This window comes from Pseudophryne corroboree, chromosome 5 (assembly GCF_028390025.1).
Source record: "Pseudophryne corroboree isolate aPseCor3 chromosome 5, aPseCor3.hap2, whole genome shotgun sequence".
Classification (NCBI taxonomy): domain Eukaryota; kingdom Metazoa; phylum Chordata; class Amphibia; order Anura; family Myobatrachidae; genus Pseudophryne; species Pseudophryne corroboree.
In genome coordinates, this window is record NC_086448.1 from 789,621,116 (window position 1) to 789,631,274 (window position 10,159).

Sequence of the window (10,159 nt, forward strand, 5' to 3'; positions counted from 1 at the left end):
AGGCTATATTAACACGAAAACATTTGTAATTTGTTCTGTGATTATCAGAGTCAGCATGGCAAAGGGGCCATTTTAACCATGCTTCCTGTTGTTTTCCAGTTTGTAATTCTGGAACATTCCTGCCCTACATCTCTAAGCCACCAGAGGCGCAGGGGTGTTAGTGGGAATTTGGTTCGGGTTTCACATGCCCATGTGAACTGTTTTTCACATAAAGAATACTCTGTTTTCTCTTCACATCGAATAAATCTTTCGTTTTTTACTAAAGATTTCCGTAGAGAGAAACAACCTTGAGTTTCATATAAATATGCTGTTCAGCAATAAAATATATATATGACACATAACAATAAGTCGTGCAAGTGTCTGTCCGTTGCCTATTGTGGTGTCTGTCTGCATAGCGAGTAAGGCTCTAGAGCAGACTAAAAAGGCCAATTTCCCTTTGGGTACCAGAGTGTTTATTTGACTGGTCTTATAATTTAATGCACGATTCTATGTCAAATCTCACATCAATAACTACAAGTGAGAAGGGTACATTAGTCCAGCGCTCAGATAGTGCGGGGTTTTTGACAACCATACATTGCTAAATCCCAGTGAGTCACTGTCTCTATTTTTACAGAGACTGAGTAGACTCTAACCTCTATTTAATCGTTTCCAAAATGACGCGATCCGCCATTGGTAAATGCGTCTGTGTCGAGTCACTAGACTCTATGTATGGAAACAAGGACGATCACTGTTTAAAGAAGCTGCAGAGTATATCTGTAAAGCTTCTGCTAACGCCGGTCACTTTCATCGTTGCTAGTTTAACCGCAACAAGGCCAGAGCTTGTTGGTCCTAAATTTGACATTACTGCAGCCAGTATCAAAACGGAAATACTTGTGCCGGCGTTTAATCCCTTTAGACTTCAGTTTTTTTTCAAAGCGGTGGTACAAAACAGTCACGCCTTGTAAAGACGCTATAGTCACCAAGCCAGTGGCTTGATGACCTCTTAGGCCATCTACATGTTCCTATTGTGGAAGCGCGTCTTTACACGTTACATTTGCGGGAGACATCAACTCATGAGGTCTCAGCTATTTACAGATTAAAGTACAAGATGCCTCTATCGAACGGTTTGGCAGGTTGCCATTTACTCTCTGCTGGTTTTCAGCTGTTTTATATCCAGTCAGTAGTACACCAACAGAGTCAGGGTTACTTATTCCCCTCTGTTTGGGGGAACAAAAACAGACAGCTCCGTCGCAGTCTCAATCAGCAAGTCACTTACTGCAGTTTGAAATTGAAGTTTCTGCGGTTAGCATTTGCATATTGAAGCCACAACATTGCATAATTGCACTTGATCTTCACAATGCGTATTTACCCATTCTGGTTGGTCATAGGTTCTAGCGTTTGCAAAACGCCACAACCATTAACCATTTCAGGTCTACCGTTTGGCTTCTGGTCAACGCCTCGGCTATTTACCAAAGTGATGTTGGTGGTAGCTCATCTCAGAGTCCTGACAGTGACAATCTTTCCATACTTAGACTATCTGCTCATAAGAACTCTGTCTCAACAGAGTGACTCTAACTTAGATGATCTGCTCATAAGAACTCTGTCTCAACAGAGTTCCTCTAATTTGCGCTACTAATGTATACTGCGGTGGCAGATCATGTTCAAAAGCAATCGCATCTAATTCCGTCTGAGCGATTCCTAGGTAAGATTATAAATACGGTAAATCAAAGACATTTACCTTCTACACATCTAGTAATTAGTGCAAAACACGCACACTAGCGATACATTGGTGTATTCGCCTGTTAAAAATAATGATGTGTTTCAAAGCGCTTTAGTTCGCCGGCCTTCACTCGCGTTTCCCACAAAGGGCCGAGGGTGTATATACTCTGGACGACAGTCTCAGAGGTTCAGGAGTTGTAGTTAAAAAAAAAAAAGAGGTTCTAAAATCACGACAGATTGCTGTCGATAAAAGTCCTGGAACTCCGTGCAATTTACAATGCACTACAGGCTTCGTTTTCAGTCTGACCAAGGGCAGTCAGACAATGCAACGGGAGTTGCATACACAACAACCACGGAGAACCAAGAAGCCGCATGGCAATGCGGCAGGTAACTCGATTCCTCAATTGCCCAGAACACTATTATGTGAGGATGTCAACGGGGTTCATTCCGTGAGTGGACATCTGATAGACAGATGATCTCACCCGTCAGGATTTATATCCTGAAAACTGGACATTAAATCCAGAGGTGGTTCATATGTGAGTCCACAAAAGATTACCCTCAGGTATACAGGATGGCATCTCGCCACATTACGAAAGCTCTGTATGTGTACAAAACAACAGATCACAAGGGCAGTGGCGGCAGTGGCGTCACAAGGCGGGTGCGGGGGGTGCGGCCCGCACCCGGGTGTGACACCTGGAGGGGGTGACACCAAATGTCAGCTCCTCCGTAGTGACAGGAGCCAGGTGCTGCAGTGTGAAATTCCGCTACAGCACCCGGCTCCTGTCATAGCAGAGGAGCCGACAGCACACTGAGACCGTCTCTGGGGGAAGCCCAGCATCTCCGGAGATGCTGTGCACGCCCCCAGAGTGACGATACCAGTATCCCCGCTAAGCCACGCCCCTAGCTGTAAAGGCCACGCCCCTTTTTTGCCGCGATCGCGGCAGTACATCAGGGGTGCGCACCGGGTGTCACCACACCTGGTGACGCCTCTGAGTGGCGGTGGAGTGTTTCACATTCATGTGGTCAGTCAGCATCATGTATCTGGCTCCACCATTTTCCGCTGTTCTCTCTCCGTTGCCAAAACGGATCATAAGACAGTTCGTCACAGTCATACTAGTGATATCTCATGGGTTTCGGAGAGTTTGCTTCTCAAATCTCCAAGGAATACTTGCACACGATCTTGGCCCGCTCATAATACGTCCAACCTGTTACAACAGGGAACGTTCTTTTACCCATAGTTACCTATGTACCTATTACCTATGCACCGCAGCTGCGGTTGACGGGGTGAGGGTTCAAACGCCCTCTTAAGAAATAGGGCATTACAGTATCGGTTATACCAACCATGTTACGAGCTAGTAAGCCGCTTAAGGCAGCTCATTATTACAAAATTTCGTGTGTTGACATAGGTGGTAAACCTCGGAAGTTTCCGACATCATCCTTCAAGTTACCCGTATTCTGTTAAACGGGATGGGATGGAAAACTGCGTTTATCTGCACTGAGGGTGCAGGTATCTGTGTGGTAAACTTATTTTCAAAGACGTTTGCCTCTATTGCGTCTGTACACACCTTTCTACAAGGTGTCATCAAAGTTCAGACTCTATTTATCCCTCCTACAGCGCCAGGTGGCTTGAGGTTGGGTTCAGATTTCTTACAGTTTTCATATTTTGAACCCTTACAACAAATGGGAATTAAGTTTCTCACTTTGGGAAAACATTTTTTCTTCTAGCCTTGGCTTCGGCAAGGGTTTTGTTTTCATATTTGGGTGCCTTGTATTCCAAGCCACCGTATTTGAGTTTTCTCATGACAAAGCAGATCTTCGGACGAATTCCGCTTTCGTATTCTTCACATCAATATACCAATAGTGGTTCCTGTGTGGACAGCACATTCTACAATTCTGAATGTGGTACACGCATTACGTGTTTATATATGTCCCGAACGTCTACAGTACGTAATACGGATACGTTGTTTGGTCTCTATGATGCTGCCAACTGGGGTTAGCCAGTTTCTCAGCAGACATTATCCAGTTGGATAATAATGACTACAAGTCAGGCTTACTTTAAGGCTAAGTTACAATCGCCTACGTCAGTAATAGCTCATCCCACAGGTTCTGTGGGAATGTCAGACCCAGCGGGTCGTGGAGCGTCTACGACGCGGCTACATAGCCTTCAGTGCACCACGTTTGTGCACGTTTACAAGGTATGAATGGTGGCGGCAGCAGCATCTAGCTTTGGCTGCCTACTGTTACAAGTATCAAACAGCTCTCCCGCCCACGAGGGAAGCTTTGGTACGTCCCAAGAGTACTCCAGTGACCCCTAGTGGATGAAAAAGAAAATAGGATTTTGGTACTTACCAGGTAAATCCTTTTCTTTGAATCCATAGGGGGCACTGGACGCCCACCCAGAGCAGTTTTACCTGGGTTGTTTTAAGCTCAAAGGAGCTTAGGGTAACACGTTTTACCTGGTTGGTATTAAGCTCAGAGGAGCTTATGGTAACACATTTTCACCGATTGGTTCAAATTATAAAGTTCTATCGGTTATGGTGTCAACTGTTTAGTTGACAGTAAAGTTATGGGTCAACTTTGTTGTTGTCCGTTATGTTATAGGTATTCTCCATTGTCAACCTCTCTATATAGTTCCTGTTCGCTCAGTAAAAAACACTGAGGTCGTACACTGAGGTACTCGGGGATATGGAGGGGGGAGAGTCCTAAATTTAAATATTCAGTGCCTTTGTTCGGCTGCGCCCGTCCATATCCCAAGAGTACTCCAGTGCCCCCTATGGATTCAAAGAAAAGGATTTACCTGGTAAGTACCAAAATCCTATTTTTTCTATATAAAGTGACATATAAGAATTTTAATATTAACTGGTAGCAGTGGAGGAGAGGAGGCAGGATCAGAGGTACAGATCAGGAGTGGGGGGATCAATGAACCTGCCAGAGGAAGTCACCTATTGAGCCCGACACCCTCCTGCAATGCTCACATCACATGTGGAGACCCAAAGTTGTTTCCAAGTATGAAATGCGGCTGCAGTTACGGCATTTCAGGTCATGGATCTAATTTTAACTTGACATCCGGTGTGCAGTATCATTAGATTTGCGCCGGTGCAATAGCTGGGCGGTAGCTGATCCTATCAAGGTGCACAGCGTCTATTCACCGCTGCTCTGCTAAGCAGGGCAGCGACAGACAGAGCCTCCCAACTCCCCCCCCCCCCCCCCCACCGCGGGACACTGCAGCCCGCGGGTGGGACAGCGGGACAGTCCCCAAAAAACGGGACTGTCCCGCGAAAATCGGGACAGTTGGGAGGTATGTATGCGGGTCTCCGGGAACATGGCACCTGCCGGTGATTTCTAGACCACAAATGAAAATCTTAGAGAAAATGGTGGCTGCTTATTTTTCCCGGTGATTTGCGCAGTGCCGATGTGGGACTTTGGAAAGGTAAGTGGATCCTATGGCACCACAATAGCACCACAAATACTCAGTTTACCTATATTTATGGCTTAAATTAAGCTAGGTACGTACCTGAAAGATTTTACTCACAATCCGACAGCCTTTACAAACTCCTGAGAGCAGAAACAATATTGACCACATCCATCTTTCCAGTGTACCCATCACTGCAACCGGTGGGCGCGATGGTGATCCGATGCTGCATCTTCAGACTCAGCCTGCAGATAAGCACTGCACACAGAAGGCATCTTGTTCCTGCAGCATTAGTATATAAGTTCTACAGTGTTGCACAGCTACGTCCCTGCCAACCAGCCTTTTCCTCTTTTGTACGGATGAACGCCTTCCTGTGACTGCTGCACAATCCAGAGAGCCTTCCTATGATCCATGCACAATACAGATAACTGTCCTGTCACCCCATGCACAATATAGAGAGCCTTACTGTGATTCCTCACGATACAGAGAACATTCCAGATACCCATGTACAGTGCCGAGAACCTTGCCGTGACTCTGGCTTAATACAGAAGCCACCCTGTGATCATTGCACAATACAGAGAGTCTTCCTATGACTTCTGCACAATACAGAGAGCCCACCTGTGTGCTTCACTGTGACAATGTGCATTTTTTCATGTTTTGTCCATTTTTAGAAAATCCACAGTACATTAAAGGGAACTGGAAATATACCACTGCCACAATAGCACAGGCTCTATGCAGTACTGTATGAGTTAATTTAGGGTTCGTTATGTATTTATTACCAGTTTATTATTTATTACCCGTTATTTATATAGCGCACACATATTCCGCAGCGCTTTATAGAGAATATTTGGCCTTTCACATCAGTCCCTGCCCCAGTGGAGCTTACAATCTATATTCCCTACCACATGTACACGCACACACATTCATGCTAGGGTTAATTACCAGTATATTTTTGGATTGTGGGAGGAAACCGGAGTACCCGGAGGAAACCCACGCAAGTATGGGGAGAATATACAAACTCCACACAGTTAGGGCCAATGTGGGAATCGAACCCATGACCTCAGTGTTGTGAGGGAGTATTGCTAACCATTACACCATCCATCCTGCCCCGTACGGATGGTGTAATGTATTAGGCTGTCCATATCTCGACAGTGGCATCCTGTCCGCCAGAATGCCAGCAGCGGTGCGAGCGCTAAGAGTCTCCTTGCAGGCTCACTGCGCTCGGCCCGCTGCACACTTGGTGGCTCGCTACACTCTCTACAGCAGGGGTGGGGAACCTTTTTTCTACCAAGGGCCATTTGGATATTTATAAATTCCTTCGGGGGCCATACAAAAATCATCAACTTAAAAATGAGCCTGTCCCCAGTAGATATGCCCCCAGTAGTAATGCCCCAGTAGATATGCCCCCAGTCAGTAGTTATGCCCCCAGTAGATATACCCCCAGTCAGTTGTTATGCCCCAGTAGATATGCCCCCAGTAAGTAAGCCCCCAGTCACTTGTTATGCCCCATTAGATATGCCCCCAGTCACTTGTTATGCCCCATTAGATATGCCACCAGTCAGTTGTTATGCCCCATTAGATATGCCCACTAGTAGCGACGCTTACACACACACATTAAAAGAAAAAAAACACACAATACTCACCAGCCCCGCTCCTGCTTCCGGATCGTTGCCCTCTGTCTGGCCGCTCGCTTCTCAGAACTATGGGAGAGAAGTCATGACATCTCTCCCATAACACTGCACAGCAGCACACTATCAGAGCTGGAAGCCGGAGCTCAGGAGTGAGCTCCTACCTCCAGCTGCTGCTGAGGGGAAGAAGCCAGGCGCCCACTAGTAATAAAATCTCAGTGAGCGCCCGGCTAGGTGAGCCTGGCCGGGCCGGATCAAGTGGCTCTGCGGGCCTTATACGGCCCTCGGGCCTGAGGTTCCCCACCCCTGCTCTACAGGATCTATTCCCACTCTATGGGTGTCGTAGACGCCCACGAGTGGGATAGCCCTGGTGCGCCGGGATTCCAACTGGCATTGTCGGCTGGCAGGATACTGGCGTCAGTATACTAACCGCCAGGATCCTGACAGCTGGTAAATTAAACGCATCCCATTCATTTCTATAATTACAGTAGGACCTTGGGGGTCATTCTGACCCGTTCACTCGCTGCGTTTTAACGCAGCAGAGCGAATGGGTCCCTGCTGCACATGCGCCGGCGCCTTAGTGCGCCGGCACCACAGTGCGCCGGCGCATGCCAGACGGCCGAAGCCCTAGCAGGGTTGCGATCGCCTCTGTCTGATTGACAGTCAGAGGCGATCGCTGGGTGGGAGGGGGTGGAACGGCGGCGTTTGCCCACCGTTTCGTGGGTTTGGTCCAGCCAACGCAGGCATGGCCGGACCGAATGGGGGGCGGGCCGCAGCGGCTGCGTGACATCACGCGCAGCCGCTGCGGGCCAGAGAGCGATGAGTAGCTCCCGGCCAGCACGCTAAAGCTGCGCCTGTTGGGAGCTACTCTTGAAGTGCAAAGGCATCGCCGCTGTGCACTTCTGCGAGGGGGGCCGAACTGACATGCGGGGCGGTCTAGCCCCGTGCTGAGCGTCCCCCCGCATGTCAGGGAAGATGATCGTAGCTGTGCTAAATTTAGCATAGCTACGATCAACTCGGAATGACCCCCCAAGGCTCCCTGAGCACAGAGGAATATTCTTTAGGCTGGAGCTAGAGAACATAATGTTACTATATATGAGAGCAGTGATGTAAAGAGATGGGGCTTATTTAGAGTTGGGCGTACGTCTCTTCTTTCTGTATATGATCTGCATTTCCGTACTGTACATGTGCACCAAAATGTTTTGTATACATACGCATATAGTTATTTGCAGATTGGTGATTTGTGAAGAGGTAGAACAAGGGTGCTCAAGTGTAGGCCAAGAACAGCAATTACGTGTTTACATACCTGCGACACAATCAGACGGAACACATCTGCAGATACGCCATTAATGAGTGCAGAAGGGCTGGTGCGTGTAACGGAATACGATGATCTTGACTATAAGCACCACTATCTAGCTGCTTTTGATTGGCTCATTGTGGACGGACTTGAATAATTCGAAACGCGGCTACATTAAATGTAGTCATGGCCGTCTATTCCCATTGCTTCATTAACATTTCCATTTGATCTACTACAAGACAGATTCCCATTTGATTCTCTCGGGTGTATTTGACATTGTCACATTATTACATTGCGTACAAATAGGATAATGCGACTTTAGCAGTTATTGCACTCTATGGGGGTCATTCCGAGTTGTTCGCTCGTTATTTTTTTGTCGCAACGGAGCGAATAGTCGCTAATGTGCATGCGCAATGTCCGCAGTGCGACTGCGCCAAGTAAATTTGCTATGCAGTTAGGTTTTTTACTCACGGCATTACGAGGTTTTTTCTTCGTTCTGGTGATCGTAATGTGATTGACAGGAAGTGGGTGTTTCTAGGCGGAAACAGGCCGTTTTATGGGTGTGTGCGAAAAAACGCTACAGTTTCTGGGAAAAACGCGGGAGTGGCTGGAGAAACGGAGGAGTGTCTGGGCGAACGCTGGGTGTGTTTGTGACGTCAAACCAGGAACGACAAGCACTGAACTGATCGCAGATGCCGAGTAAGTCTGGAGCTACTCAGAAACTGCTAAGAAGTGTCTATTCGCAATTCTGCTAATCTTTCGTTCGCAATTTTGATAAGCTAAGATTCACTCCCAGTAGGCGGCGGCTTAGCGTGTGCAAAGCTGCTAAAAGCAGCTTGCGAGCGAACAACTCAGAATGACCCCCAATGTTATATCTATGATATTGTGAGGTATAATAAACACACTTGTTACGCTTTGATGTATGCCTACTACTGTTTTTGATCTGGACGTGTCCTTAGATGCATCAGAGTGAACATGTGGCATTTTTTGTTACATATGCCTTTACCTCGGGTGGTCTTCACTTTGCCGGTGGTCGGGCTCCCGGCGACCAGCATACCGGCGCTGGAATCCCGACCGCCGGCATACCGACAATTCTTCTCCCTCTTGGGGGTCCACGACCCCCCTGGATGGAGAAAAGATAGTGTGGCGCGAGAAGCAAGGGGCTCATTTGTGCTCGCCCAGCTGTCGGTATGCCGGCGGTCGGGATTCCGGCGCCGGTATGCTGGTCGCCGGGAGCCCGACCGCCGGCATAACATACTACACCCCTTTACCCCAGGTACGTTCTTAGCGCATATGTGTTCTCCACTAAATGAGCCAGTACATGCGCTAATCAATGCTCTCAAATACGATAATAGATGGAAACTCTGAAAGCAAATCTGCTGCAAACAGAATGAATGCCATTCAGCAGTAATGATTGTTACATACAAAAAGCCGTAATGGCATTAGAGGAAAATGTGGGACCTCTCAGGTTGCCCTTGGAATGTCTGCTTTCCCCAGGAGATATGGAATTGCCACCAAGAACCAAAAGAGAGAGAGAGCTGAGGCGGGGCCCCGTTACTGGGTGGGCGTGGCCAAATCTGGCCGTGGCAGCAAACCATCTGGTGCCCTTTGCAGAAGCTATGCCACATGCTGTGAGGAAGTGTGTGTGTCACTCCATAATGGGGGCGTGGTTACAACTTCTCACAAACCCAAGAGCCTAGAGAAGCCAGACTACTTTGTACAAGCCCCACCTCCCCTTTCCTCTCCTTGCAAACAAAATACTGGCCATCTTATATATGGGAAAATGCACTAATTGCCAGTGGAGCCGCCATTACTCCCTACTATAGGTGATAGGATTATAATAAACCACTCTGAAATCCAGTTACTGCATAAAGGTACAGTACAGGCCCGCGTGGTGAGCGCGCTCATACCGCTCAGAGATCTCCACAAATACCTGGAACAACTTACAGTAGAGGTGCATCATTTTTTTTTACTGCACCATTTTTCCTAATCAACACCAAAATGATGTCACAAGCGCTAAGAGATTATAAGCGATGACATCAGAACTGCAGATATTATTTACAGGATAATTGTATATTTGTATATTTATTTGTATATTGTATATTTATTTATTTATTACATTTT

At 47.3% G+C, this 10,159-nt stretch overlaps 1 pseudogene; it reads left to right on the forward strand.

Moving 5' to 3' along the window:
• The first annotated feature begins 215 nt into the window (after window positions 1-215).
• Window positions 216-318, forward strand: LOC134931300 (U5 spliceosomal RNA; annotated as a pseudogene).
• Window positions 319-10,159: the final 9,841 nt, after the last annotated feature.